We start from the raw sequence: 17,935 nt of genomic DNA, 5'->3' as shown, positions 1-17,935 counted from the left end.
GATTGGGGGTGGATAGCACTGTGTATTAAAGAAAGGATAGAATCCAACAAGCTAGAAAACCAAGGAGGACCAGAGTTCTCCACATAATCATTATGGGTGACACTATGAGGACTGAAAGGAAATGTGTTACTAGAGACTATGTGTTACTAGGGACTAGGGAGTGCTATCACCCTCCAGATCAAAACGCTGAGAGTGATCTGGATTTGGAGAAACAAATCAGAGAGGTGTCAAAGAGAGAGCTGTAATAATGGGTGACTTCAATTACCCTCCCATTGACTGGGCAAATTCACGTTCAGGTATTGAAAGAGTGGCCAAATTTATAGACATGCTAAATGGTTGTGCCTTAAAACAGTTGGTCATGGAACCAACCAGAGAGAAGGCGACTTTGGACTTAACCCTGAGTGGTGCCCAGGACCTGATGCGAGATGCCAGAGTTATAGAACCACTGGGCAACAGTGACCATAGTGTGATCCAATTCAGCTTATATGTGAGTGAAGCACTGCCAAGGAAGTCCAACACAGATGTGTTGGACTTCAGAAGAAGCCAACGTGCTGGACTTCACACAGATGTGCTGGGATTCAGAAGAAGTATGGAACTTATTTAAAACCACAATAATAGAAGCTCATTTGAAAGGTATAGAACTTTTCAAGAAGGAGGAAAGGTTCCACCAGGAGGATGCCAGCACGACTAACAAGTAGAGTCAGGGAAGCTCTAAAAGGGAAGAAGACTTCCTTCAGAAAATGGCAGTCCTGCCCAAATGAAGAGAACAGAAAGGAACATAAATTTTGTCAAAAGAAATGCAAGGAGACAATAAGGGTAAATTCCATGCTAGGGATCATTAGGAAAGGTATTGAAAATAAAAATGCTAATATTATAATGCCCTTATACAATCTATGGTGCGGCGACATCTAGAGTACTGCATACAATTCTGGTCACCACATCGAAAAAAGGACATTGTAGAACTGGAAAAGGTGCAGAAGAGGGCAACCAAGATGATCAGGGGCATGAAGCACCTTCTTTATGAGGCAAGGCTATAGCATCTGGGGCTCTTTAGTTTGGAAAAGAGGTGATTATGGGGAGACATGATAGAGGTGTATAAAATTATGCATCGAGTAGAGAGACTGAAATTTTCTCCCTCTCTCACAACACTAGAACCAGGGTCCATGGTTCCATCCCATGAAACTGAAAGTCAGGAAATTTAGGACCAACAAAAGGAAGTACTTTTCACACCGCGCATAATTAATCTATGGAATTCTCTGCCACAGGGTGAATTCCGGTTTGTCCCTGGGTCCGCCTTAAGCCAATCAAACAGACACAGTGGGAATCAATTAGAGGCTTGGTTTAATGCTCTGCAGAAGCAGGTAGACAATGGGGCTCACGCTCCACATTGAATACAAATTGGTTATAGGTGCATCTTACATTTATACAGACAATCTGAATGATGCTGACATAGTATACGTGGCAGTAAAATGGTGGACTAAGTATCTAGTACGCATGCGAATGATTCATTGTTCATCTGGTGATCACTCCTTATTTGGTTACATCCTGTTTTATTAACTTGTCAGCAAAGAACAATGAAAATCTTGTGAGAACCAAGTTTCATAGATACATTTTAGTGGAGAGAGATAATGACATTGGCCTGATGTCTCTGAGCTTGGCTGTGGTTACTTTAAGTTAGAATTAGGTTTTCTAAGCAAATTTGGAGATGCTTTGGTATTCTAAGTAAAATGGAGTTACTTTGGTTTTCTAAAACACATCAACAGGGTGTGGTGATGGATACTGGCTTGGATGGCTTTAAAAGGGGCTTAGACAAATTCATGGAGGACAGGTCTGTCAGTGGCTACTAGTCGGTGGCTATAGGCCAGCCTCAGAGGCAAGGTGCCTCTAAATACTAGTTGCAGGGGAGCAACAAGAGAGAAGGCATGCCCTCACCTCTTGCCTGTGGGCTTCTCAGGGGCATCTGGTGGGCCACTGTGTGAAACAGGATGCTGGACTAGATGGGCCTTGGGCCTGATCCAGCAGGGCTGTTGTTCCATTTTTCACTCCTACCTACGGACAAAGGCCCCGGAGGAGCAGGACTGTTGGATAGTCCTAGCCATGGTGTGGGAAAGCCATTGATGAAGCAAAGTACCGGTTTGTGAAAGAGTGCACAGGTATAGCTACAGGCCACCTGGTACAACAACGGAAGAGTTTGCTTGGTTTCTATGGAGAACAGTTCTGCAACCTGTGTCCCATGCGTGCACTCATGCCAAGGAAACAGCATTGCACCCTATTTAAATTTAGACTGCAAACTTTCCTTAGTTTGATCAGTAGAGTAATCAGCTCAAACTTTAGTTAATTAATTGCAGGGAGCAAATGTTAACTGGGGCTACAAGTTAAAGGTACACTTCATTGGTGTGTTACTGTAATAGGGAATGATAATGAAAACATTAAAGATGGCCTTTCTTTTTAACAAGGAGTGGCGGCTTCTGTTTAGTCCATTGCAAGTTATCTTTGGGCCAAACTTGATATAAGCAAATGGAAGCTCTGGCGTGGAGTCAGGAAAAGGATTTGGACTGGGAAAACAATGTGAGAAGAAAGGGTGACCCTCTCCCACCATACAGCAGGCCCAATGAGAATTGGGCGGCCCTGCAGTTCCATTATGCAAAAATGAAGAACAGATTTATTTATTTATTTATTTATCATATAGACGGTGTACACATTTTAATATTAAAAATCAGATTAAAATACATAAATCACAATAAAAAACAATATAACACAAATTATTAAAATTATTAGAATAATTTTCATAACTGATCACAAATCTGCTATCATATATGATGCAACTCTTACACTTTTCACCTCAAAAAGGCACTTCGGGGCGGGGGGGCAATATGCACATTTATTTAAATGTCATCAGAGAACTTGTGTTTGGGCGGTATAGAAATATACTAAATAAATAAATAATAAATGAATGAATCCACTAATAAATTAATGAGATAGAAGACCGATGATTAACCAACTCGTTATTTAATCAGCTAACAGCTCAATTTTAAAATATATGCCTGCTTGAAAAGGACAGTATTAGAAAGTCAGGCTAACATGTATAGGAGTTGAGAAGCTTGAACCCTTGTAGACTGCCCCTATTCAGAGCTTACATCAAACACTCATACAACATCAGTACAGGGTACACAGGTACAGATCTATACACAGATAGAGTTATTTACACGTTCTGTTGAACAATGGTACAGCACCACACTTCCTGTCTGTACCACAGATCTGAGGGGCCTGTACCCACACTCACTTTTAAAATGAACACCGATACAGGCATTCACACAAAAAACATACAAATGTACAGACATCTGTACACACAAACAACATAATGTACAACACCCCCAGCACAGTACTTCCAGTGACTGTTGCTGGTGTCTATCTTATGTTTCTTTTTAGAAGGTGAGCCCTTTGGGGACAGGGTTCCATCTTATTTGTTTGTTATTTCTCTGTGTAAACCGCCCTGAGCCATTTTTGGAAGCACAGTATAGAAATCAAATTATTTATTTATTATTATTATTATTATTATTATTATTATTATATCTGACTAGGGCTCCTCAGTTTCCTAAAATACATGAAAAGCATCTTGAAGGCTTAAGATCAAGAGTAATTAATTCTTCAGTTTAATACTGGAAGTCATGGATTCTTCAGAATCAGAAGTGATGGATTCTTCAAACACAAACATATTTTGGACAATTTTCAGCATCTCTCATGCCACATGTGTGCACATGTGTATATGTGAATGGCTCTATTGCAGTTTTAAATGCCCAGGAATCCAGGGTCTGATCCAGTCAAAGTTAAAACATTTTTAAATATCTAATTTCTCCTTTAATTAACTAAAGGAGAAATGAGTGTTCCAAGTTATTTAACTTTGGCCAGACATCCTCGCTTAAGAGAAACATACATTGGTGTTACCTGTATTCCTTTCTGCCTGCAAGGTCTTTGGAATTTTTACTCCTGCTGCCAAATATGCCTTCCATTTCAATCAATCAATCAATCTTTATCAATGAATTTCCATTTCAGTGATAGTTTGGAGGGTTGCAAAATGGGATGGAACTGGTCATCCAGAGTGAAGGCAGAAAGCATTCTCCTCGCCCTGATTTGGCTTCATGATGCCATCATACAGCCAAATCTGACTACTAGGACTGGGTACTGCTCAGGAGTGTAGCAAGGTTGAAGTAGGTCCTGGGACAAGAAGTGAATATGGGCCTCAGGATCCCCTGTTTTCTTCTCTTCCCCCCCCCCCCATTTCTTTGCTGCAGAAGAACTACATGGACATGGTGAAAAACAAAACATTCTTGGCAGGCCCTTTCTTTCACTCCTATGCAAATAATAGAACACACATCCCACATTCTGATCAGGGACCAGTGCTTGCCACCGGGTCAGAGAGGTGTGGGGGCGGGGGAGAAGGGAGAGTGAAGCCAGTGCCCCCTCCCTCATTTTGTGTTCCCCACTGCTGGGTTGTTGTTATGTAGGCTATGTAGCACCTGACTGGCTGGATCTCTCTATCTGATCTATCATGCCAAAACAGCTACCAAGAGAGGTAATAAGAGGGGGAAACAGGTGAAGTTGGCGGGGGGTCGCTCAGATAATATTTCAGGGCTCTCCAAAACTCACCTTTTTGCACTGAAAGTATTCACCCATTAAAGTTTGGCAGAAGCAGGGGCATCATCAGGGGATGGGGCATAGGCAGGGCAGGGGTGTAGCTATAATTGAGTGGATGGGTTCAAAGAACTTGCCCCCTCCCGCCACTCCTGAGGGGCCCCCAGCTCTATTCCTCCCTATTTTCTCCCTCACTCCTAGGGGCTACCAAGGAGAGGAGCAAACATGGGCTCCCCAATGAATTGCTCAAGGCCCAGAATCTCATCAGCCACCTCTCTCCTCCATGACCTCTTCCAGAAAGGAGGCACCTGCACAAAGCATGGGAGAGAGCTCCTAGCCTCTCTGCTGTTTCCACCTTCATAGGTGCTGTATTACAATATTAGAGACTTTTAAAAAAATTATTCTTGCAGGTGTGTGTGTGATTGAGTTTAATTATCAAAAGGAGGGCTGTGGATCCAGGCCCCGGATCTTTTAAGTACGAAGGAAGCTGCCATATACCGAGTCAGACCATTGGTCCATCTAGCTCAGTATTGTCTACACAGACTGGCAGCAGCTTCTCCAAGGTTGCAGGAAGGTGTCTCTCTCAGCCCTACCTAGGCACTTTCCAAACTAGCCACTCAAAAGCGCTAAAATGCTCCATTCAGGCAAATCACTTTCAAAACGTAAAAAAAGAGCAGCCTCGCAAAAACGAACAACCCGAAAAAACTTTTTTACGCCAGATAAACGACGTCATAGTACTAAGTTGCAACAATTAAATTTGAAACAAGGCATTCAACATATGAACGGCACCCTGGTGCTTTTGTCGGGACTGCAGTGTCACAACACAGGAAGTGTGGAAGCACACTTTAGAGATGTGTCTGGAAAGTGCCTTGGAAATGCCAGAGAGGGAACTTGGAACCTTCTGCATGCAACCATGCAGATGCTCTTCCCAGAGCAGCCCCATCCCCGACAGGGAATATTTTACAATCCTCACACATGTAGTCTCCCATTGAAATACAAACCAGAGCAGACCCTGCTTAGCAAAGGGGACAATTCATGTTTGCTACCACAAGACCAGCTCTCTCCCTGCAGACCAACTCTCTTCCCACTTTCATAAGTAACTAGCAACACCCCTGGGTAAAAGTTAGACCCCTACTCAGAAAGGAATGTCTTCTCCCACATGAATGGTCTCAAGCACTTTGGTCTTTAAAGAGACCCAATTGCAATATCTTGAGCACTGACATTAGTGTTTACAAAATGCAGGAATCCGTCAGTGTCTGTATTCTGGTTGTGAAACTCCCTGCTGATGGGCTTCAGGAGACTGGTGCAGCAGTGTTCAGAGATCCAGGAAAAGCCAGAGAGAAGTTTTAAAAGTAAAATCTTGATTTTATTGAACAGCTTGAGTAGCAACGAGTCTTTCGAGTTCAACCTAACAGGATCTTTCATTGCTGCCAGACTTGATCTAGCTTCTATAGAGAGAGTTTAAATCCTGAATAAATCCTGGATTGGAACTGCTCCAGCAGATTCTGACATGTTAGGGCTAATAGGAAAACATGGAGTGGATCTACAAACACTACACCTGATAAACATGTTTGCTTTTTGGTGGAGAAGATGGATGATACTTAATGCTCTTGTTTTGTGTTTTTATTGCACACTATTTTATTGTATTATCTGACAATAGCGATTTCAAATGTTTTTCGTTTTTCTTGTGAGCCAGTCTGAGAAGTTTTTGACGTAAAGGACAGATATCAGTTCATTAATTTACCTACATTGCCTCTATTTCAAGCCAGAGAATCCACGTTTCCTTGAACGTAATAGTCCTACCTTAAAATCTTTATTCATTATGCATAGTCAACCAAATCAGACGAAAAGGAATCTCTCCAGTTCCTGCACAATATGCTAATAAATAAAGGCTTTCATCTGTAATTTTCACTTTTTTTTTGCAAAGATATAACGTTAGCACTAAATACATCTGCAGCTGGACTTCTTTAAATAAATACTTACAAAGATCTTCTCTTGAAACGAAATTATGCAAAAAAAGAAAGAAAGCCCATTTTATGACATCCGAAGCTCTGCCATATAAGTGCATAAATTATGCAAAACAGTCAGCCTCCCTTAAAGCGCCTGTCGATAGAACGCCAACAAATATCACCCCCCTTTCGGCTTTCTACTCCCTTCTCCGGGTTTTGTCCTTTCGCTCCGCCTCTCACGTAGCGTAGAGAGGGCGTGGCCTCACTGTCGCCGCCGGGGCCTGGGACCCGGATGGCCGTTTAGTCGGTGCTTAGACGCCGAGGCTGCCACATCGGGCCTTGGACAAATTACAAAGCAGGGGGAGGGGGGGATAGTGTAATCCACCTCCATCCTCCGCCCAGGATTCCCTTCCGCCCCCGGGAAGCTCGTATCCGGATAGAGCGGACCGAGCCCGATCCGACGAGGTGGGTATCGGCCTGGTTCGTTCCCAATAAGCCTCTGTTTGAGCTTCGAGAAGGTGGCGCTGGTGCGAGGAGGGAGAGTGGGTCGGGTTGAGCCGGTAGAACGTTCAAGCCTGCGCCATCTTGTCGCTTACTTCATTCTTCTTTATATCTGTCTCCAAACTGAATCCGCGGCCATCCGCCCCTGAGGCTGCATTCTCGGCTCCCCTCAGCCAGCCCTTCCCTTCCTAGATCACTGCCCTTGTTGCTCCTGGTGGGTATTTGCCCCAGTAGAGGGTAGCTGGGTGCCCAATTGTTACCCCGAGTACAGCCTCCTACAAAGAGAGGGTGCTGACAGAAAGAAGAGCCCTTGCGTTGAGGAGCCGCCGCCACCTCTGCCCCACACTTGCTCCCCTCCCGCGAAAAATAATTAGAGAGATATAGATATATATATAAAAACGCAGGGTGGGACCGTCATTGAGAAGAGACAGTTACAGGCCTTGAGGAATTTGAGGCTTCAGTTGGAGTTAAATTATAACCCCCTTATGTTCCCCGCCACCGCCAGGTTCAAGGCACCCCATAAATTGGAAGAATCTCCAAAATTTAAAAGGAGATGTGAGTGTGGTGAAGAAATAAAAGTCCGCGATGGTCCTAGGGCAGGTGCTGGGGGGGTAAAAGCGTTCTTAAGCCATTTAATCCTCCTGTGCCCATGTTTATGGTTGGTCATCTATATTGAGGCTGTATTTGAGGGCGTCAGGGGGATATCCGTGAAACTGAGATGCCTTCTCTTTTCTCCCCCCCCCCCCAATTTTATTTCAGCCCTTTAAAAGATTATCCATCAAAAACTCAGGCGATGCCTAAATCTGGACGAGGGGAGTTGACTTAGTCGACTTGCATCTTTTGTCAAGAGAGAGGCATAAGCTTGGGGATCTGGCGTTATATCTGAGGATTTCTGTTTCCCTTTGTACTGTGCCATTATTTCCCCCAACATTTGTAGGTGAAAGAGAGGATTTCATTCTTCTCAAATCTAAAATGATAGTGTGGGGACAGAGGGTGGGGTGGGGGGGAATCACTTTCCCCAGCATGCCTTCAGTTTAATACTGTATCGACATTTCGGATATGTGATGCAGCTGGAATGAGTAGATGCAATTTATTGAAACCAATCTTATTGTAAAGGCCTTTCTTATTAAAAAGAATGACACTACTTGGAAAAAAATACAGACTTATGGGGGAAGTGTGATGGAAGCAATTTTTTAAAAAATGTAATATTGTAATCTCCCCAGGGTTTGCAGTGCATAAACTAAAGTGTTCATTTAACCAGTGATATTTGTATTTTTGGTTCAGTATAGAACTGCTAGGGAAAAATGCAAATCTGGGAATAAGGTGTGGGGAAGAGGAGGTGTGGCAGGTGTTCTTACTAATGATATAGAACAGTGCTAATATTTGAAGAAGGCAGCTAAGCAAACTGCTTCATTGCATACTTAGAGGGTACTGCTTCTTAATTTGGAGAGAGCAGATATCCTACATAAAAGCAATATTGAGGAGGTATGAAGTTACAGCCATGTTAATTGTGAGATGAGCTGCTGAGGCTTGCATTTTTTAAAACCCCTTTTTGCTGCAGCTGCACTTAAAAATCAAAACCTCTCGAAAAACCAAAGCAGTTTTTATGGTGGTTTTGGGGGTGGCATGCTAACACCCGTTCTTAGAGATCTTTTATTTGTTTTTAAATCCCAGTCACTAGAAAATCTTTCTGTTTAGGAAAGATAAATGAATCTCTGAGGATAGTACTGAAATGCAAGGTCTGCCTTTGGGAAAAGGGAGAGTGGCTGGTTAATCTAAACCTTCTGTTTCTTAGAACATTATGAACACAAAATCAATTGAGGGGGGAAATTGACATGCCCTGTGGGGTAGCATATATTAATGGGGTCCTGAAATATGAGGCTCTTGCAGTATGCATGCTGGGGTTGGGGGGTTGGTCTCTTCTATTGCACAGCCTAAATTAATTTAGCTTAAAAGCAGAGTTCAGATTTCCCAGCATTGTGACAAGAGGGTGGGGTGATGGTGATTTGAGGGTGTATGCTGACAAAAAAGAGAGTTAACATGGCTCCCTTTCATTTCAGAGCCACAGGTCTTAAATGGGGTGATTTCCAAAATGTAGGGTGCTTATGCAGCAAGAAGGGTGCTCTTTCTTCTTCCTCTTTGAAGATATAAGCTTCAGTACTAGATAATAGTGAAAACCAAGGTGGTTTTTTTTTTTATAAAGTCTCAAATAAGTCCTTATCAGGTTTACTGAGCACATAAATAAGGATTTAAATAAAAAATTGAATTAAATTGCTAAATCTAGCACTTGCATTTCAGGATCTGCTATAAATATCAAGCCCTGTTAATGCAAACGTACAGCATTGCTGATGTTACTTGTGAGAGAGACTGAGGGTGCAGCATATTAGGGTTGCCATCAGTTCCCTTTCACCATTCTCATATAGTCTTGAATTTTGCTTTTTGTGTGTTCATTTTTGGGTCTAATTGTGGATGGGTGGATGAGTGAGTGTGTAGCTGATGAGGCGGTGGCTATTTGTCTCTTAGTTCAAAACCAGCTTGAAAATGGTTGTTGTAGGAAGGGAGATTGTCTCATCTGGTACTCTCCTGTTAGAGTGATGGAATGTAGGGGGTTTGCTTCTTGATTGGAATGAATTTTGATTTCTGATCCATTTGGGGGACAAATTGAATAAATATCGGTTTCTCTTGGTTAACATGGCTTTCAAACTGGGAGTGCCTTCTCTGACGTTAAAGTCTATTCCTCTCTAATGCAGCTTTGGGATTCTGCAGATAAATTGAATATATTAATAATTAATGGTTGCTGATTCAGTATTAGGGTGGCTTTGGAATGAGGGGGTGTTTTTTGCCTTTTCCTCTCATCAACCAATAAAAAAATCAATAGAGGCTTAATCATTTGAATTATTAAGCATGCAGATTTATAAACTCATTAAACATGTGGGTTTCTACTAAATGAATAGATAGTCATTGGAAGGATGGTGTACAGTCATGGTAGAACAGAAGATTTATATTCCAGAAAGACTGTAAATAATGGATTTTTAAAAAAGTATTATACTTGTAGGATGTGCTATTTTTAAAACCATGATTGGCTTGGTTTTGCTCAGGTGCCATTATATCTGGTTGTGCAGTGCTGGGGGAATTGGACATCTGAGCTACACATAGTGTAGTGAAAGTACAAAGAGGACTGTTATTAGATGCCTTTTCAAAAGATCCAGGAAATGTAGAACAGTTGAGTAAAACATAATTGTAATGTTGAGAAAAAAATCAGCAGCACAGAAATAATCTCTTAAATATAGTTGAAATGAAAACCTTTGATTTCTGTTGTTTGGCATAAGGAGGTGACCCAAATTATTTGGGTGGGTCGGTGGGTGCCTGAAATTGATGTATTGGGATATTTGTATAGTGGAGGAATACAATGACACTGATTAGATATTTGAGGATTGGAGGGATTTAAGTCATTTGTAAATACAATTGCTGTGATTCAGCTAGGGGGCATGTACAAATGGGTGCTGTGCATGTAATTCCAGGCCTGATCCAGCTGTGGTCAGATAATAGGAATAACCCTGATCTGCTCTTTGGGTGAGAGAAGAGGGGGCTGGCTTTACCACCCCATCCCTGGCCATAATAGAGCAGTGCATTTGCAGATTACCTCACTGAGTGTACACACAACTGGATGAGGGTCAGTGTCAGTGCTGTGGTGCGGGCCCTCCTCCAAGACATCTTTACAGTGCCAGTTAGCTGGCAGTAAACATTGCCCGTTGTTGATCTGAAGAAAATCTTCTAAGACAGAAATTTGGAGCTCTATATTCGCAACATTCTTGTATTCATCATTTTATGTAAATCATCACTTTTGTTCAGGGGAGGGCTTCAGAATATTTTCGGTGGGAATATTTATAAATGGACAAAGTTCTTAGATGCCCTGTATCTTAGATGCCTAGAGTAGCAGTAATCACTGAGAGTGCTTATAGTGATATGCTGATGGTCCAGTACTCTTTAGATCTTTTATTTCAGCAGGATGACACTTTATAAATAGGCTTGTAATTAAGTGTAATTACGATTTAGATGTTAGAGGCCTTAACTGTGACATGTGTCTGATAATGGATTAACCACCACTGGAATTTTAAATATCTCCCTGTATATCAATTAACATGCAATGTGTCAAAAACGTAGTGGTTTTCCCCTCTGCCCCATCTTTTTCCGCTGAGCTGCATGTTTAGAGTTGAGGCCTAATGAGCAGAGGTGCATAGTTGCCTACCACTGTAAATACTGCCATCTCTGGAAAAATGAATAGTCAAGAGACGCAACCCATCGGGCTCTCTTGTGAAGGTTAGTTGGTCAGCCAGCTTCATAACAATTGCTCTTGCACAAAGGACTTTTTGTAGGCTATTTTGTGTGTGTGGGGGTGATACTATGGATAAGGCTGATAAGCCTATAGGTCATCACTTCCATTAAGTACTTGGTTGGTTCAACTTTTGGGGCTTGCTTGGGTATCTGGTCACAATGGAAAGGCCTTGTTTGTGCTGGGCCTATTTGTCCCTCCCTCACCATAGTGAGTCAGAATTAAAGCCTCGATCACATGAACATCTTGCAGTGTGAGATCCATTTCATTGGTGGGGTATCCCATGATAGAGCACTCATGTGCCAGAACCAGCGTGGTGTAGTGGTTAGAGTGCTGGACTAGCACCAGGGAGACCTGAGTTCAAATCCCCATTCAGCCATGATACTTGCTGGGTGACTCTGGGCAAATCACTTCTCTCTCAGCCTAACCTACTTCACAGGGTTGTTGTGAGGAGAAACTCAAGTATGTAGTACTCTGGGCTCCTTGGAGGAAGAGCAGAATATAAATGTAAAAATAATACTAATGATGTTAAGAGTGTAATCACTTGAATCTGCTCTAGGGTGCCTGTTCTGCAGGAAAGACAAATGTAATTGTGCTATTCACCTGCACAACCCTGCTCTGTAGACTCATACCGTGCTAATATGGCTCCCATTTTGTGTATGAGAAGGGGATCTATCTTGCAGAGGACAGAGCATACAATGAGCACTTTCTTATTGAGGTTGGCATAAATCCAATATTAAGGTTTGCCACAGTGTTCAGTTTTTAACATGAATACATACATTGAGGGAGACATTACCATGGATGATGTGTGGTGCAATGTTTAATCTGTGGAATTCACTGACACAAGATGTGGGGTAGCCACTAGCTTAAATGACTCTTAAGAAGGGATTAGACAAACTGTTGGAGCTATTGGTCATGATAGCCAGAGCAGACTTCTATATCCAGGGGATATCTCCAAATACCTAATGGTAGAGAAAACGGAACAGCCATCACGTTCATGCCTTGCTTGAATGCTCCTGGAATCATCCGGCTGGCTGCTAATTGGAAGTAGTGTTGGGCCAGATGAACTGATCCACCAAAGAAATGATCTTATGAGGGCCCTTCAGAGGTTTGAACTGTGATAAATAGATACGGTATATTTTGCGCTCAACAGCATTTTTACAGTGAGCGCTATGTTCTCTAAATCAAAATGCCAGAACGTTGATAGGCTTTGGTTTCAGATTAGTTTTGTAACGGAAGATCTGGAAGGTGTGGGGGAAATTAGTATCCTTAAAACCTCTTGTTAATGTTTCTGTTTTGGCTCTGCTACTACCACTTTGACTGTGGATCCTAGGATCCTCTTTGACTGTGGATCCATATCCAGTATAAGGGAAATGCAGATGAGAACTCAATGGTCACTCAGACAGTTCCTACTGGCTGTCATTGCGTATGGACTTTCATTCACTTTCATTTACAAAGAGGTATGACTGAGTCTAGAATTAAGAATTGCTTGGGTTTTTTGTGCTTCTCTGTGTATATGAATATATTGGTTTACTTCAAAAAAAAATTCACTATTGAAATGTCTTCAAATATTCTGGGCACATTGCACTGGGAGGTTCTCCTGCGCAAGTGCCAGTAAAATAAATATGGCTTGTGCAAATAACTTTCCAGTAGACTCCCCCCTCCCCCCAGTATTTCTAGTTTGGAGCCTAGTTGTGAATTGGGATAGATATTTTTGGATTAAACATAACCACTGCTGTATTAAAGGTAAGGTCAGGGCTTCAAATAAAGCAAGCCTTGGACTTCTAAACCAGTTAATGGGCCAAAATGAACAGCAGCATTAAGTTCTGATTAGAGACTTGCGTTTTCTGTGTGCAGTGGCAATCAACACACTTGATGTTGACATGCTGAATAAAAATGTTCGTTTATTTTCCCCTTTTAATTAACTGCCTTGCATGCTTGTATGAATTTGTGTTCATGCTTCACACTAACTTCTTTCATTACCTTTGCCAACCTTACTGTGTTCTTTTGGCCTACTACCTGTCACACTCAAAACATTTCAATTTACTTCTTTGATTCTTAGCTGAAACCTCAGTTTTGACAGTGGGATGGAGTGGAGTGTTTCAGTCCATCCCCCACCCTTCCATTATTGAAGCCACCCCAAGTAGTGCAGTCCTTTGCCCCCATAAAACTCTGAGGCAAATCCTGAGAATTTGACTTGCGTCCAATTGCATAACCCTATCATGGGTTCTTTTTCTTGGTCATACCACACTGCGACAAGAGCGTGGGGCAGGATATGGGAACTGGCTTTTATGTCGCTAGATGACTGCCCAATTTGCATGCTTTACTCTGCATCCTTTTTTTACCAAAATGTGGGAAATATTGGGAATCTGGGTTCTGTTCTGAAGTTCAGCTTGGCTTGACATTGGAAGTCATGAAGGAAATATATAAAGTCATAGGTATGGAAGCTCTACCCCGGTGTCTGTTTGCAGACAGTGTGAGAAATACTTCTTTAAAATACTTCTGCAACCATGGTGGCAAGAGTCCTCAACAGAATTTGCTAAAATCCATTCCAGAGACCAGATTCTCTGTGTTGTTCTAAGCATCTGGAACTATAGAAAGTGAAGCCTGATACCTCTAGTCTTGTATGTATGTGTCAGCTTCACCTGCTGACATGAAATGGTTTCCATACTGATTAACAACTCTCTGTCGTTTGAGAGCGGTTTTGTTTGCTCTCCTTTAACTAGCTGTTCAGTTGTAAAGGTAAGCAAAGCCTAATCTTGTTGCCAGTTAGCTGTACTTATTTCAAACTGAAAGCACATAATTTTGGCCATAAGTGGCAGGCACCCTTAGAACAGAGTTAGAAATGCACAACATCCCACCTTAAGGCAATAAAATAAAAAATGACTGTGGCATCATCAACCAGTTAAGACAGATAAAGCAAAGCACATCAACCGGTCATCCCCAAAGCTTTTTGAACCATCAAACATTTGATTATTATTTTTTAAGCCAGAAATGAATGGACCTGGTGAGCCATCCTAGGTACCAGATTCCACAGAGTGGGTGCCCCTGCTGAAAAGAACCTGCTCTTTCTTGCGAGTCTTGTTTCCAAAGGCGAGAACCTTTAGACCAGAGCCTCATGGTAATCATCTGAACCTATGGAAGAAGACCTTTTTCATGAAATCAGGACAGTTTCTGGTAATTAAAATAATATATGCAAAATGTGAAAACACTAATATTTAATGCAATAAATTGAGCACTTTTGCTAGCAACCTTATCTGCTCTGGGTCAAAGGGAATGTCTGCCAGAAATATAATGCTATCCATTTTGCAAAACAATAAGACATTAAATGATGCCATATCTAAAAAGCAGGGCAGTGAGCCAGAAGTACCTACAGCTTCAAAGGGTATCTAGCTCTACACTAAAGTAAAGTGTGTTGTTGATTTCGACTCCTGGCACCCACAAAGCCCTGTGGTTGTCTTTGGTATAATACAGGAGGGGTTTACCATTGCCGCCTCCTTCACAGTATGAGATTATGCCTTTCAACATTTTCCTATATCACTGCTGCCCAATATAGGTGTTACCCATAGTCTGGGAAACATACCAGCAAGGATTTGAACTGGCAACCTTCTGCTTGTTAATCAAGCATTTCCCTGCTGTGCCACCTGAGGCGGTTAGATCTACGCTAGGTGATGTAAAATAATGGTTTTGTGGGTTGTGTGTGTCTCGTCTCAGGCAGTTCACTTTAATTTAGGTATAGCTTCCTAGTAATGAACTAAACTTTTTCTTGAGCTGTTTGTGAAGGATGTAGTTGTCTCCCCATCAGTGGCATTATGGGGAGCTGCATGGTCATCTGGTGTGCGACCTTGGCTGGGTCATTTCGGCTTTGTTCATAGCATGTGTAGATGCAGAGTCAGAATTGACAGTGTTATGCTGCCCCTCTGACCTTGAAAACTTGGAAATCTTATTAAACAGCAGAGCCTGTGAAATCATGGCTGCCTGGGGTTTTTTCTAGAATGTCCCTCTCAGGCGAAGGGCTGTAACTTGACAGAGCAGCAGCTTCCAGACCTTGTAGGCTGGCTGTTGCTTCTTTGCAAACAGCTGAATGTGTATCCCCAAACCCACACAATGCTTGTGACCCCTTCCTCCCATTCCACCTCAGGTCATTGCAAAGGAAAGGACCATAGCGCAGCATTAGAGCACATATCTTGAATACAGAAGGCTCTAGAATCATTTAAGCTTCTGCAGCTTAGGTAGCAGGAAGGTCTTGAAGATTCACTCACTCTGTTGATGTTCTGCTAGGCTAGGTGGACCAGTGGCTTGTCTCTGTATAAGACACCTTTGTGTTCTATTCCGTGGCCCTGTTCCTGTCACCATCACTTGTACTAAATACATACTGAATAGTAATGAATGTCTGACTGCTACCTTCTGCTAGCTGAAAGTTGAAGGCCCTTCTTTGGTGTCCCAGACAGGCTCCCTTCCCTGCCTGCCCTTGACACTAAGATCCTGCACCTGTTAGAACTTGTACAACCGTGCCATCTCAGTTCCCTGTTCCTGGCTCCCCAGAGCAAACCAAGAGCATGCCCTTGAAGGAAGTCGCTAGCACCTGAGACAAACGGTATGGTTTAAAAGGATTTGTCATCTGGTCAGCGAGAATAATATTTTAAATTTTGTTGTTTTTTAATTAACTTTTTTTTAAAAAACTTGGTTTAAAATGAAATGTGGACATAATAAAAATTTTAAATTCTGCACAAACCTATTAAAACACTTAATTATTTAACACACTGAATTCAAATCTGATTTTCTGTGTAAAAGAGAGGTTATGGTAGAAAATATTCTACTTCTGAGGCAATTGGTATTAATAGGTCATATATTATCATGGCATACCATTAATATGTATGAGTCTAGTGGTTTGGACATTTGCTTTCCATCTGATGGAGAAATGCTGGTAAATGCCCAGTAATTACCAGCCTTATTTCTGGAGTGTTCTGGCTCCCAGTCCAGCATGCCTAAGTCTGCCAATTAGCCCTGCTAATTGGGCAAAGAGGCACCTTTTTAATGAGGTGATTCTCTTTATTTAGCAGAGGGGAGAGTAACTGCCCCTATACACCCCCAACACAGTACTTCCAGTGACTGTTGCTGGTGTATGTCTTGTGTTTCTTTTTAGATTGTGAGCCCTTTGGGGACAGGGAGCCATCTTATTTATTATTTCTCTCTGTAAACCGCTTTGGAAACTTTTGTTGAAAAGCGGTATATAAATATTTGTTGTTGTCTTTACTGGATTGTAATCCTAATCTTGAAGTTTAAATGGTCTTGCCTGGTTTTGGTTTTCCATTTATATCCCACCTTTCATGAAAGTCCCAGTGTGGGTAGTTTAAAAATTTAAAAATCACAATTAAATTCATATAGCATGGATTTGATTGTGATAAATATCATAAAATGAGTTCCTAAAACCAGGATAATAGAATATCAAGTGCAGCATATGAAATGCCATCTACAAGGGCTTCCTCCAATTATTAAAAGTATGGCAGATCAGGTTAACTTGTTAACACCTTCTCAAAGGCTGGCATCCTTGCAGGTGAATGCAGAATTAACAAATCAATTAATTTCACCATTGCTGCTCTCATATCTAATTGTGTAGCACCAAAGGTATGTGAGCTGCATAACCAGAAATCATAGGCAGATAGTATAGGCTTTGTTGATTTGCAAATCACTTATTAATTATTTCAAATATTTATATACCACTTTTTAGCCAAAACAAGTTCTCAAAATGGTTTATATAGATAAAGAAATAAGATGGTTCTCAAAGGGCACACACTCTAAAAGAAGCACAAGGGAGACTCCTCCAGTAACAACCACTGGAGGGATGCTGTGCTGAGGCTGAACAATCACAGTCCTTCTCTCTCTGCTAAATACATGAGAATGCTACTATAAAAGGTGCCTCTTTGCTCTGTTAGCAGGGGTAAATATGTTATAGTATACGTGCTTGTTCAGGAAAAAGGCTGGAGGATAAGAGAGGTTGCTGTTGTGATAAAAACCCAAAGTTTTCATTTTTAGTCTGTGGCTTAAATCTATCCGTTATAATTGAGAAAGCACCTTAAGATAGCCCCCTTTCATACTCTAGGACAGCTCCCCCCTCCACAACCATATATTCCATTCTATATCCCAAGTCCCATCTACTGGAAACAACTCCCATTTCATAATACATCAAAATAAATGATCAGTCATTCCCTTTTCATAACTTGCCAAATGAAAGTTGGTTAGTTTTGAAAGGCAACCAGACAGCCTGGTAATTCTGTGGGTTCTGGAAATAAAGTTACCAGGCAAGATATTTATTCCATACTCAGCCCAAAGGCCAACAATAAGAACTGTCTTACCTGTGATATCATGAGTGATATTCGTTGCACAAAACCATGGCCCCTACATAATCCTGTTTACCCAATGAGATCATCTTGAGAGGACCTACTCCAGGTTGAACCTTTGTCAGAAATGCGGTCAGTGGGTACGCAGGACTGGGCCTCCTCAGTCATGACACCTACAC

At 41.8% G+C, this 17,935-nt stretch overlaps 1 protein-coding gene across 1 annotated transcript in view; it reads left to right on the top strand.

Moving 5' to 3' along the window:
* The first annotated feature begins 6,840 nt into the window (after positions 1-6,840).
* Positions 6,841-17,935, top strand: part of PRRC2A (proline rich coiled-coil 2A) — a 42,344-nt gene continuing 31,249 nt past the window's right edge. Inside the window, exon 1 of the mRNA XM_053295624.1 lies at positions 6,841-7,046. The gene's annotated coding sequence lies outside the window, so the exon portion shown is untranslated. The remainder of the gene's footprint in view (positions 7,047-17,935) is intronic.

The sequence above is a fragment of the Hemicordylus capensis genome, chromosome 2, assembly GCF_027244095.1.
Source record: "Hemicordylus capensis ecotype Gifberg chromosome 2, rHemCap1.1.pri, whole genome shotgun sequence".
Classification (NCBI taxonomy): domain Eukaryota; kingdom Metazoa; phylum Chordata; class Lepidosauria; order Squamata; family Cordylidae; genus Hemicordylus; species Hemicordylus capensis.
Note: the sequence above shows the minus strand (reverse complement) of the source record. Positions and strands in the feature narration are given on the sequence as shown.